This window comes from Antedon mediterranea, chromosome 9, assembly GCF_964355755.1.
Source record: "Antedon mediterranea chromosome 9, ecAntMedi1.1, whole genome shotgun sequence".
In the NCBI taxonomy this organism is placed as follows: Eukaryota; Metazoa; Echinodermata; class Crinoidea; order Comatulida; family Antedonidae; genus Antedon; species Antedon mediterranea.
This window is the reverse complement of record NC_092678.1, coordinates 15352553-15366852: the sequence shown is the minus strand read 5'-3', so window position 1 is coordinate 15366852 and position 14300 is coordinate 15352553. Positions and strand designations below refer to the sequence as shown.

At 34.1% G+C, this 14300-nt stretch overlaps 1 pseudogene; it reads left to right on the top strand.

Annotated features, from left to right (window-relative positions):
• The first annotated feature begins 12387 nt into the window (after positions 1 to 12387).
• LOC140058231 (uncharacterized) lies at positions 12388 to 13848 on the top strand (annotated as a pseudogene).
• The last annotated feature ends 452 nt before the right edge of the window (positions 13849 to 14300 follow it).

Below are 14300 nucleotides of genomic sequence, written 5' to 3'. Positions count from 1 at the left end.
AAGCATTTCTTTACTTAGCTATCAGTCTATCTCTTAATCGATAGCTTCTCTTAAGACCACACCTCTCGTAAGTGACGATCTCTTTTAAAGGACCACCATCTCTCTTAAGGGACCACCATCTCTTTTAAGAGACCGTTTCTCATAATCGACCATCTTCCGTAACAACGACCTCTCGTACGTGACCACCTCACTATTAAACGACCACCGTCTCTGTCAAGGAACCGCTTCTCATAATCGACCACCTCTCTTAACGAACACACCTATCGTCAGGGAGAGAGAGAAAGAGGTTGTTGTCCCTCCAAAGAGGTGGTTACTTACGAGAGGTGTGGTCGGTTATGAAAAGTGGTCGCTTACGAGAAGTGGTCGATTATAAAAAGCGGCCCATTTAAAACGGTGGTCCTTTAAAGAGGTGGTCTCCTACGAGAGATGTGGTCGTTAAGAAGGTGGTCGCTTACGAGAGATGATCGGCTTAGAGAAGCGTTCCCTTATGAGAGGAGGTTATCAAGTAGAGGTGTTGTATTATGAGAAGTGGTCTCTAATCAGAGATGGTGGTCGTTCAATAGAGGTGGTCATTTACGAGAGGTGTTCGTTGCTAAATGTGATATATTATGAGAAGTGGTCCCTTAAGAGAAAGAGAGAAGTTATGGTTCCTTAAAATATTTGGTCACTTACGAGAGGTGTGGTCGTTAAAAGATGTGGTCGCTTACGAGAGGTGGTCGATTATGAGAAGCGGTCCCTTATGAGAGAAGATGATCCCTTACAAGAGGTGGGCGATTATGAGAAGCGGTCCCTTAACAGAGATGGTGGTCGTTCAATAGAGGTGGTTGCTAACGAAGGTTTACGATGTATGGTCGCTTTCGAGACGGCCGCGTTTAGAAGTCAGTCGTTTACGAGATAGCTAAGTAAAGAGATGCATTTGCATGAATTAGACATAGGTTTGTAAAATATATAAAATTTTCTACATTAGCTGGCGATAGTAACTACATTAGCTGGGAGGCAATTTTTGTTACTACATTAGCTGTTGACCGTTCTACATTAGCTGGTGTATACTTGTATTTACTACATAAGCTGTTGGTGTTTCTACAAACATTTGCTGGTGGATTGTTCTACATTAGCGGCTGTTTCGACATTAGCTGGCGTTTTCTACATTAGCTTTTGTAACAAGCCCTATACTTAAATTCGCATTCGCATCTTTGACAACCCTAATTCATGTTGTTAATAAAAAAAACGTACAGTATCCAGAGTTGTTCAGAACTAGATATATATCCCATGTGTTGCGTCTGGCCAGATGAAAACGGTTACCTGTACATTTATAGATGTTGTGTCGCTGCACAAAAATTAAAAGATGAAAGTTTTAGCAAAATGACCAGGTGGTACAAATTGCGTTGACTTTGTGCAGTGTTTGTTGAAGGCATGGTGAAGGGATTTCAATCTACTGGTACATGTCTTGAACTGTTTTGATGTTGCACATACTTGTGTGTTATGTTCCTGTGCTTGGAAGATGACTGTAGTTGATGAAGGATTATGAGAGGATAAGAGAATAGGACGCATTACCCATACGGGGAATGCATCCTCTCACTTACTGATTTTGATGTTGGAAGTGAATGTTGGGATAGTGTCTGTTGTTGTCTACTAGTGCATTAATCTGTCTGACGGCTTAGAATTATAAAAAATGAATTTGCCTTGATAAAAAACCTAAATATTAAAAGCCTACCATCTAAATAATCTCTCTCAAACTAAAAGAAAATATTTATAAACATTGCCAAGTAGAGAATAGATCCTGTAACCCACAGGTTAGCCTCAACACAAGCCCACCTCAACGATCCAATTGGGTTTTAATTTGTATATAAATGAATAAAACATACATTATACGTAAGAATTTTAACCGACTAATCAGAACAGGGTTGACATGTTTTCTTGAACTTTGTTTGGGTGACATTTTCGAGCATCATAATGCTTCTGAAGACGTTGCTTCCGAAGACATGCCGAAGATGATGTTCTTTGTGACGTCACAGGTTATTTAAATAAAATCATAACATTCAATTTTGGCTTAGATAATATATACTGTTTCGTATGTTTTCAGGGTTTGCAATCCTCTCGAAACTATTCAAAGATAGAATGTCAACATTTTGGCTACCTGATTTCTCCTCTCTACGAACAGTATTGAATGTGTTCCGTAAACACTTTAGTCGTGTACAGTGCCACCTATCAGTGGTTCCGAAAACATTGTATGTAGTGTTTATAAGCCAACTGACACGAAAAGCAATTGAGTCACTAAAAAAATTCCAAAAACGCCTTCAGCACACGATTTTCTGATTGGATAATTACTTACTACGCTATACGGCACGCGCTGACATATAATAAATCAGAACATGTCATGCAGAGTGAAATTTTGTGAGCTATCGGCTCACGTTCGGCGCACACTTGAGGAAAATAACACGCGTGCCACAAAAGATTGAATCACGATAGGTATTTTCCTAACCGGTACCCATTGAGGTATTCCGTTTTGCCACTTTTCCTGATGACTAGGGTGAGATTCGAACCACAGTAAGCAGTACTGAATCGATATGTGTTAATTGTATTTGTAATATCTATGTAATATCTTTGTATCATGGTGTTTAATATTCGTAATATAATTGCCCTAGTCTGACGTAATTTTGTACTATATTATGTACATTGAGAACACTGAAACAATTTTTTTATCTCATGTTGAACCTTTCGATAACTAGCCTGACGTTCATGCTGAACCCCCAGCTTGCGTTTGCGCTGTCATCGAGTTTCACATTAACCATGATACCGATAAAATTAAATTGGCCAAATACTCAATATTTCTGTCGTTTACTGATAGTTGGAATTATTTTCTGATTGTGTTTTACAGATCAGCATCGCTTTTGTTAAATTGAGAAATAATTCTACTTTCTCTTTCTCAATTCAGACTCTTTTCACAAGATATTCTTCAGATTGTGTTTCTACTTGGGTAATCATCAGGAATAGTCCTGAACAGGGAGATGAGCGCCCCTGCCCACCGATGAGTTTCGGGATCCTTTTGACCCGTCAGGATCCCTACCAAGGGTTATAGGCCCCAGGTTTTTAGTTGTTTTTAAAATTAATTAGTGTTCCATGACCTTCTCATCAAAATTAACGTCTCTCATTTTTGTGCTATGTCAACATAAGGTCAATGACGGCCAAATAATGGGGATAGCTATGCAAACAAGTAACAAGTAACAAGTTACAAGGCTACGTCAGTACGTCTAGGTCTATATTGACGTTGAAACAAAATGGATTGTAGGAAGAAATCTAATCATTTAACTGGCATCACATCACTCTCATTAAAAGATAGAGATCAAACAAAAGTTTGTAATTACCAAATGGATCGACTACTTGCAGTAAAAGTGTTCATTCATTCAAATACAACATTATAATATAGTGCACCGTAAGAGTTTTACTCAAAGCCTCTTTACTTTATTGGTAATGATCTTCTTAACATTGATTGCATATATAACCATATAGCAATATTGTCACGATTTCTGCAATACTAATCATTACAATTGTTTGTAATTTGGCATTTACCAACAGTCAAATACCTTACTATAACAGTTATCATATACAAAAATGTAAATTATCTATACTTGTGTTAAGAGGACTGAGGTATGTTCAGTAATACTGTATTTTATACAATTTATATATCCGATCTATAGATAATCCTAATGGTATGATTTTTTAAATAATGTTCTATACTAATGTACAGCTCTATCAACAGCACGATGTATATTTTACATTACCCCGTGGAATAGTACTTAATGATTAGTAAGTATCTTCCACAATATGTTACACAATTGGAGAATAATATTTTCTATTTTAATTACTTTATTTCTTTCATGGATTTAGGAATAGAAGGTTATGCACCGACGGTGACATCAAACGATTTTCCAACGCGCTTGCCTATATTAAAGCACTGCTGCCAATCAAACAAACACGCTCATTGAACTCCGTATCAACTGTTACAAAACATAGCAATGTAGAAATCGTATGCGCAGTCTGATTGTTCTATTGACATATCTCTGCGTCGATGATTAATTGACAACAATAATATATTGCTGAACAATTCTGTTTTAATTTCATCACAATTGGACAACGAAAAGTTCACTTTCTCACCACCGGTAGTTTTAAGTAGTTGGTAATATTAATAAAATATGCAATTTTTATATTGAATTATCATATATTGGCCTGCCACCTCCTGTCATAAAAAATTGCGTTAATCTATGAATATTAAATTATGAATTTGACCATATATGTTGTTACCCTGTATTGTGGTGTACAACAAACGCGTTTTTAATATATGGCTAAGCAGTGGTTTCTTCATAAATCTCCCTAATTATCGATGTGATTTAACAAGTTTAATTACATATTGTTCTTTCTTCATTAAAACAATGATTTTTATTGATATTCTAATAATTTAAGAATTAATGATTTATTATCAATAGTTTTGGTTTGACAATCAGTAGTAGTAGTAAATATAGTCTGAAATTATAGCATATTGGGGATTAAATACATACATTTTTTGAGTATGTATATTATGATTGAATTATGTTTTCTTCTGTAGTTAATTTAGTTTATTAATCAATTAATAAATAAATTAATCAATCAAATAATCAACTTTTGTTTCAGATCATTTTGTGACATATACTTTACAGAACAAAATAGTATTAATCATATAACTGAACTATTAGTACTCTGCATATTCCGGGTTTGGGGGTAACCCATACTGTACCCAAACATTTCAGTAATCACAATTTCTAATTTCTCACGTACGGCGAACCTTCGTCGTACAGCCGCCGTACAAACGTACTTAATATTTAAACAATTATTTTTCATCTATACACAACGTTCGTCAAAATAATATCTATAATAATAATACTTGACGGTAAATTATACCCGGCATACATTGACAGCCAATACAAAGTCATTGTACATTGCAAATAGGTCTTACAGACTAGACAACTATAAACCACAGCAGGATTTGAACTATGTAAAGCTAATACCTAAAGCAAAACTTAACAGTGGATATATTTTTCCAAGTACTTCACTCAGTTTCTAAGTGCTTTCATTTGTTTGTTTGTTTGTCTGTTTGTTAGCAGGATTACTCAATAAAATATTGCAAGCTTTTTACCAAAATTAGGGTTAGATAGATATGTGGTAAAGTACCACGCCATTACATTTTGGACGGTCCCAATTTTGGACCACTTTTTGGTATTATTTTCAGACCTGCTAGTGTTAAAAGATAGGAGAGCATTTTCAAAAACCGGCGAGCAGTCTTAAAGTAACAAGTAAACTTAAACTGCATTTTCTCGAGAACTACTTGTCCAAAAAACTTTTTTTGTACAAGAGGCAAACGTTGTGATTTGTAATTTTAAAATATAATTTGATTTAATGTACAGGTTTTTTGATACGAGTAGTTTTAAAAAACCTATTTCTTTTCAACTTTTATTTTTATTACAAATCTAATGGATTCCTTGTCTGAAATAGGCCTACGTGTGTTTCGACACCAAGATCGTGAATCTACCATATTTATATAGTAGGCACATTTTTATATAACATTTGCCGCCATTTTGAAAAAAACGGCCGCCATTTCAATATAAAGCCAAAAAAAAAGTGTCATAATGGATTTCTTGTCTGAAGTACATGCCTTTAGACACCAATATTGTGAATCTACAATATTTAGATTAATTTTATATAAAATTAACGGCCATTTTAAAAAATGGCCGCCATTTCAAGACAATGCAAACAATTAAGTGTCAACAGGGCTTAGAGGGATCAGAAGGGATTAATTAGAATTTACGGCTATGTTGACTGCCTCTAACATTCTACTACTTCCCCCTAACTTGATTTCTAAAGCATCTTTTCAGATTTTTATCCTAAGCCCCTTTCTCACAGAGTTGTGTGCCAGGAATATTGCGGGAATATACCATTACCATGCCGGTATGGTTTTCTGTGAGAACGGGTCGTCTTGGCATCATGCCGGCATCATGCCGGCATCGACATGACCTGCTTTAGACCTAGTAATATTCTAGGGATATTCCCCGAAATGCCAGACGGGCATTCTGTGAGAACGTATCGCCGTTATATTCCGGGGTTTCCCGTCAAGGCTTTGACACCTTGCGCGGTCAAGTGTATCACTTTGGCGCCTATTCAATTCAATTAACAATAATAATGTCGAAATGGAGGGATAATGAAATAAGAGAGCTGCTTAAAATAAGGGGACAAGAAGAAATTTGTAGCATAATCTATAGGCCGCTAGGCTAGGCCATAGCTCTTTGTTGGTGCCTGACCTTTCGTCGCCTTGTAAATTGTAGGCCTACAGCCTTCTAAGGTGTTTTACAGATTGCCGATGACGGCAAATTAATTGCTATACCTGTATAATATATGCACAATATACTGTACATAGCATGTATTGCATAAATATGCTATAAAGGAAGATAATAATCTATAACTTAACATTCGCCGCCATATCATCGCTAGACAAAAGAATAATAACAATAAAGGACGCCCTCAATAATTATTTTGTCAGAGACTTTTTATTGGCCGAATATGCCCGACTCCTTTCTCACAGAAAGCCGGTATATACCGGTTATATTTCCGGCACGATAGTCCGATGAGAATGGGTATATGCCGGTAACGATACCGGCACGACGCCAGCACTGTACCGGTATATTGCAGGCACATCTCTGTGAGAAAGGGCTCTAGACTAATATACTCTCTAAGCGCATGCCCAGTTCGTGTTTACCAATTCCTATTAGACTCTCTCTCATACGTACTTTGGGTATTGCGCATGCACGTTCCAAGTTTCAAATACTTATTTTTCAGCCTTAGTAAACTATAAGCTTGCACATTATAACTGTTTCCTAATGCTTCCGTTCTCTTGAATATTATAATTATGCATAAAGGCGCGGCGCGAAAAAATAAAATGAAATATTTGGCCTAGCTTACTCAAATAGGATGATAAAGCTTAGTTCTAAGAAAAATCATTTTAATAAGGTGATTTCCATGATTCTTCCCATGCCTGTGAGGTTCAAGCAGCAGCGTTATCACTCCACGACAGGTACTGTGTTTTTATTTCTATAATAATAATAATACTTTATTTTAACACGGAAAAGCTTGTGTCACCATAAAGGTGTTCTTCTACAAGGCCGTGATCAACTAACAGTAGTACATTACACATTTAAAAATAACAAATTTTAAAAATAACAAATTTTAAAAATAACAAATTTTAAAAATAACAAATTTTAAAAATAACAAATTAGAGAACAAAAATATATGAACAGAAACCTTAATTACATTTGTGATAAGAGTACAAAATAAATAATAAATCACACCAATAATTTTTTGAAAGTATTCAAATTTGTGGCATTTTGCATTGGTTTTTTTAGAGTATTCCATAAACTAGCACCATGATATGAAAAACTTTTTATGTTTTTATATGTTTTTTTAACGGCAAACACATTTATACAAACAAAACAATACACACAATAGCTAGTGGCAAAAGAGGCCAATAGTTTCTGTTAATTAGGCGTGATACTCCAACAATAAACATTAAATTGCCTGCTGTTAATAATAATAGGTAATCATATTTTTTTTTTCTCTTTTGTGGCGCAAACACCACTTTTATTCACATTCATATTATCTCATATTACATAAAATCGTATTATTTAACTTGTAAATGTCGTTACAGTTCATAAGTAACATTTTTACATATATGAATTCTGTATTACTCTTTTTTTCATTAATTTTCTTATATTTTGTTATACACTTGACAGGATCATCATTATCATCTATCCCGTTTTAAAATAGTTCACACATTTTCATTTGTTTGTTTTCATTTTACAACCCGGATTATACAATATATTTATATACATGATAAAAAAAAAACAATAATAGCTTAGTACCACCAGTAACCCGTATCACTGTAATTCTTTTTCTGTTAATCGTATCAAATTAGAAATTATATTATCATAATCTTATTTCTTAAAGCTACCCATTTGTCTATACTTGTTTCTTTATTGTTAAATGTTTCACATTCAATGTTATATAACATATTGCTTTTAAATGAATTCCATAAAGATTTACCCACTGGCTTATTTAGTGCAGATAACATTTTTATTCTATAAATAGTAAATGCTGCAAAAGTGTAAATATAATCTATTAGCTTATTAGCTTAGGTAATCATAATTAGAAACAATTCTGTAGACTGTCTACAATATTTAAGACAAACATAAAAGTGAGTTTAATGCGAGTGTTTAATTTAAGTTCAAGATTGTTCCAAAATTCGCCGGTGAAGTATAAATCTCTTCTTTGAATCTTCTCTATCTTATCTATGTGGCATTGTCGGTAGAGATACCAGATTGAAGAACAGTATTGGACATATTTATATAGTTACAGCAGGATTGAAGTAGAATATCCGGTCGAATAAAACCCAGCATCTTATTGAATTCTAATGTAACCTTTTCCACTCGATGTGACCAAGACAAGTCATGAGATACTACAACGTTAAGTAGAGTAATATCCTTAACATTTGAAAGCAAATTTCAGTGGCCGTATTCACCAATCTTACTTAGGCTAAGGGAAGTATTTACCCATAAAACTTAAGAATTTTTAAAAAACACTAAAACTTAAGGGTAAAAATTATCATAAATATTCATGAGTTGTCCCATTGTCCAATCAACAGAGGATTTAATTCCCCTATGGTCCAATCACTTTCCTCCTCTCTAAAACGAATGTGCATATTCTATAAAAGTGTAAGTGGTTGGGGGATTGGGGATGATGAAGAGAAAAGTTTGTGGACGATGATCAATAAATAGAAAATGGCAGTCAAAACAAAAACAAGTAAATGAATATTAGACCTAGACTAATTTGTATGAGGATCAAGAAAAATAGGTCTAGCCTAGATTCTACTAACAAATCAACATTTTGTGTAGGCTTAAACCTGTCTGTATTGAGGCATATGCATCCTAGGCTGGTTACTGGGCAGGCCTATCCTAGCATCTCTAACTGTAGATATGCTAGCCTAGGCCTACTAGAATGAGGCTAATTTCTATTACAACGAAATGGTATGCCATCTTCCACGAAAATAATGGTAGTCAAAACAAAAACAAATAAATGAATATATAGGCCTAGACTAATTTGTATGAGGATCAGCAAATAAAAGTCTAGATGCTACTCAAACCAAACATGAATCCTAGGCTGGTTAGTGGGCAGACCAACAGGGGGCCTACCATCTCCAGTTAGCCTAGACTGGGGCTTTCTACAAGTAGGCATAGTACTCGCACATACAGAATCGTCAGCACAACCAAGGTACTGAAGTTGAATGGAAAATATACCAAGTTAAGGGTTTCCCTTTACCTTAAAACCTGAATACCACTTGAGTGAAACCCTCAATATTTTCTTAACTTTTAAGGTACCTCAGAGGTCCCTTAAAAGTTCCCTTATATTAACTATTCATTCATTCAGGCTTATCGCCTGACTTTATTTACTTTAGGCCTCTGGCCCCTAGTAATTAACAAAATAATAATTACTTTGAAAAATAAAGCAATTTATGGTCACAAGATAATTGAATTAATTAATTTCGTTCTCTAAGCAAAACATATATCTTAACTTATAAGCATGATAAATATATTTAGATTATCAATAATTATTGGATCCTGTGATGACATTAAACGGCAGAATTTAAAAGTATTTGGATTTTCAAAAAATAAAGAAGGTATACATTTTTTTCTGATTTCCTTGTAACGAGAGCAAACTGTAACAAAATGATATACATCTTCAACTTCATTTATATTACATATTTTACATAACCTATTGCTGCGCTCTATTCTTTTCCATCTTCCCTTTTCTACCTCTAGTTGAAGTGTGCCCAGTCTTAGTTGACTTAAAGCTCGCTTATATCTAGTATCAAGGGTCCGTAGTAAGTATCCATCTACTCCGAAATTGTTTTTGAACATTTTATAATATCTTAATTTTGAGGAAATATTTATGCTTTCAAGAAAGGATTGGCGTTCCATATCGGTTAGCCTTTCTTTTATTTTATTAATTATATACAATTTATCAAGGACATTATTTTGTGAAAACCATATGTTTCCATGACCAATAGAGCATAACATATGTTTTACATCGCTTACCCAACAATTACTATTATTTTGAGATTTATAACATTTCTTCGCATATTTGTCCGCGTTCATATTTACTAGTCTTACCCAATAACGGATAACATTGAGTAGGCCTACACTTTCGATTGATAAAGAGAATCGTCCACATTCTCCTCTAATTAAAACATTTGTGGCTGATTTCCCGACCCCTAAAACTACAGAAATTATTTTGAATATCATCAATTGTTTTGTTGTTTAGTTTTCCCCATATTTCACTACCATACAGTATAATTGGGTTTATTTTAACATCAAATAAGTAGTTCCAAATATTCACTGGTAGATGTCCATATTTCTGATATACTATATTTTTGAGTGAGAAAAGTGCTTTATTAGCCTGTGTATTATTTTGTTCTCTGGCCTTTTCCCAATTTCCTGAACAATCGAAAGTGACTCCAAGATATTTAAGAGATTTTACTATTTCAATTTCTTTACCAAGATAATTCCACTTTTCGTAGTTCTTAAGTTTTCCATTTTTTAAAAAATACTATTATTTTACCTTTGTCAATGTTAACTACCAATCCCCACCTATTACAATAATATGTTAATTTATTTAAAAGATCTTGTAATGAGTACACTGTATCACTTATTAAAACTAGATCATCTGCATACAGTAGGTGATTAATATTTATGTCATCAATTTTTATTTTTTTTCGATTTTCAGCAGTATGTAATAACTCAGTTATATCATTAATAAAAATATTAAATAATAATGAAGATAAAGGTGACCCTTGTTGTATTCCTACTGCACATTTAAAGGATTCTCCAATTTTGTTGCCAACCTTTACATGCCCTTTTAGTTTACTATACATTGTTTTTATAACTTTGATTATTTTACCTTTTATACCAGATTTTCTTAGTTTACTTATAAGGAAATCTAATAGAATCGAAAGAGCGTTTTAAATATATAAACGCCGTGTACACAGTTCCTCGTTTTTTTAGTATTATTCAGTACCTTGGTTGTGCTGACGATTCTGTATGTGCGAGTACATCACGGCTGTTTCAACGCAAATAATGCCCGACATTAAGTGTTTACAACGCGCTTTTCTTTTTATTCGCTAGGCGCGCGTTCTCGAACACTTTTTCATATGTTTCCATGCACCGCCGATACTTAGCAACTGCTGCATAGTTTGTTCACTACCTTAATGCATAATAATGGTTTTATATTCATATATAGAATTCTAAAATAATTAGACAAAACTAAGATTAAAGAAAGCAGACAAAACAGGTAAAATTCAAGACTGACAATGATGTGGACTGCTTTGAAAGAAAATCCTTTAACATTTTAGGTATAGGCCTAATGCACCGCGCCGTGGTTAACGCCCTACATCACCAAACTTACTACTGTAAGTTAGATATTTGTCTTTATATATATACTTACATAACTTTGCTTGTTTGGCCAAATAAAAAGCTCACTCTATCGGTCGGTCGGTTTTGTTTTAGTTTCAATTCATCGTTCAACCCGAAGCTTCGTATAATTTGAAACCTATATATAAATCTGATTATTTATAAATCAGGAATTGACGACACATCATTATCATCAGCATACTCGTGACGTTAAAAATTACTTACCCAAATAATACCTCCGTACTCGTATAATGTATGGGTCAAATCGCGTTCTACATCACACATTATATCGTACCGATACGTGATACCGATTTTGTATGCGTCTCAACGTGCGGATTACTTTTCACACGTTTAAGATTTATTCGTTGAAAATTAAGTTGTTAAACGTTGCAAAGATAACATTTTATCAGCAAAACTTAAATATAACAGATAGAGTTTTAGTATAAAACTGTTTAATGAAAACGACAAAAAGTAAACATTTTGGCTAGGTTTACAGTAGGCTTCTTAGGCTAGATGCGCCGATGAACCTGGCTAGCTATACATAATATAGCTCTCTAACCGAATCTAAAAGTATGCTGAAATGTAATATAAATTCAACCGTTTCCGTAGAATGTAAAACGTAAATGCGTATACGTGAGATAGAATTATCTAATAGGGTTAGTACGTCGTTCACGTTACAATAGAGAGTTTACGAAACACGACGGAGAGGGACGACGACGGATTACCAGTGCGCGCTGATGCGTGAAAAGATGGTTGTCGTCCACTTTAAAAAGTTCGTTTACGATACGCGATGGGACGACGACGTCGCGTCACGCTCGGCTTGATATGTTTGTAAACAATCATCATGGCTTTCGTACAAGATGCATTAAATATCGCACTTTATGAAGATATAATTGACCCTGAGGAATATTTGCTTTTATATAATCTTAATAAAACAAATAATTTAAATGTTCAGTACAATGATTACAATAAATTTAATCTGGAATCTTACAATGACGACGAATGTAATGCGTTTTTCAGGTAAGTCCGGGGATAAATCACCCACAAGCCAATCATTCATCATATTACTAAGACTTAGTTAGGCAGTAGGGTAGGCTTTAGAGAAAGTAGTATTGTCTGGCATAATTATGAGCTAATCTTTTTGGCTAATTTATTGTCACCAAGTTGATTTAATAAATTGTTGGTCTGTCTATAATACAGTATTTTTAATATTATTATTCATGATTTATAGCCAATATAGGCTACTTATTTATACTACTAGGGCTAGGCTAGGTATTCAACTTAGTTTAGTTACAACACATGCTTTCAATTTTATTTAAAGATTTCGAAAAGAAGACATTTATCGACTGCAGAGAGCTCTACAGATAGAGGATGATGTTAAATGTGTTAACGGTCTTAAAGTTACTGGCATCGAAACTTTGTGCATTTTGCTGAAAAGGTTTGCATATCCATGCAGGTACATTGATATGGTGCCAATGTTTGCCAGGCCCATTCCCCAACTCTGCATGATAACGAATATGGCTCTGAATTACATATATAACGGATTCGAGCATCTGTTTAGCAATTGTTTTCGACAGCCTTGGCTATCACCTGGCAATATGGAACGTTTTGCTGCTGCAATCTGCGATTGACAATTGTTGGGGGTTCGTGGATGGGACGGTGCGTCCAATTTGTAGGCCTGGTGAACACCAAAGAATTGTATATAATGGCCATAAGCGTGTACATTCATTAAAATTTCAGTCAGTTGTCACGCCAAATGGACTAATCGCAAACCTGTTCGGACCAATAGAGGGATGTCGCCATGATGCCTTCATGTTAAGAGAATCCAACTTATTACAACAGTTAGAACGTTATGCCGTACGGCTAAATGGAGATCCTCTCTGCATTTATGGAGACCCGGCTTATCCCCTTCGTGTCCATTTACAGGCTCCTTTTAAAGGAAACTTGACACAAGGTCAACAGGATTTTAACAGATCCATGAGCCAGGCTAGGGTGTCTGTTGAATGGCTATTCAGAGATATCATAGAAAATTTGAAATTTGTGGACTTCAAGAAAACCCAAAAAATAGGCTTAAGTGCAATTGGGAAAATGTAGTTTGTTGTCTGTTAACAAATGCTCACACGTGTCTTTATGGCAACATTACATCCAAAACCTTTAAATTAGATCCGCCTGCCCTTATGCCCTTATTTCCGATAAATTATACAGGCAATACAAGTAATTATAAAATAAATCATTTTACACCTTTTTAAAAGTTAATAATTTTAATACAGTAATACATTGGATCATATTTATACAATCAGATTGATACACGTAAGTTAGGTATACTGTAAAGTCTCAGGGCAATTTTATTTATAGTAGTACTGTAAATGAACTCAACTGTTTAAACTTTATATTGAACATTAAAATATATTAATGTTACTACAGAATACATAAGCATATTTACTTTAAAAGTTGTTTATATTGCATTGTTTTTAATATTGCACAATTATTATTGTACCGTGTGTAATACAGTGTATTCAATTTGTTAAAATATATTATGAACTCAACTGTTTAAACTTTATATTGAACATTAAAATATATTAATGTTACTACAGAATACATAAGCATGTTTACTTTAAAAGTTGTTGATATTGCATTGTTTTTAATATTGCACAATTATTAATTACCTTATACAGTATATACACTTTAAAGGACTCAGCAAGTAATCTTTTAATGGTTTTAAGTTAGATGGGAGACCACCTTTATCAAAAACAGAGA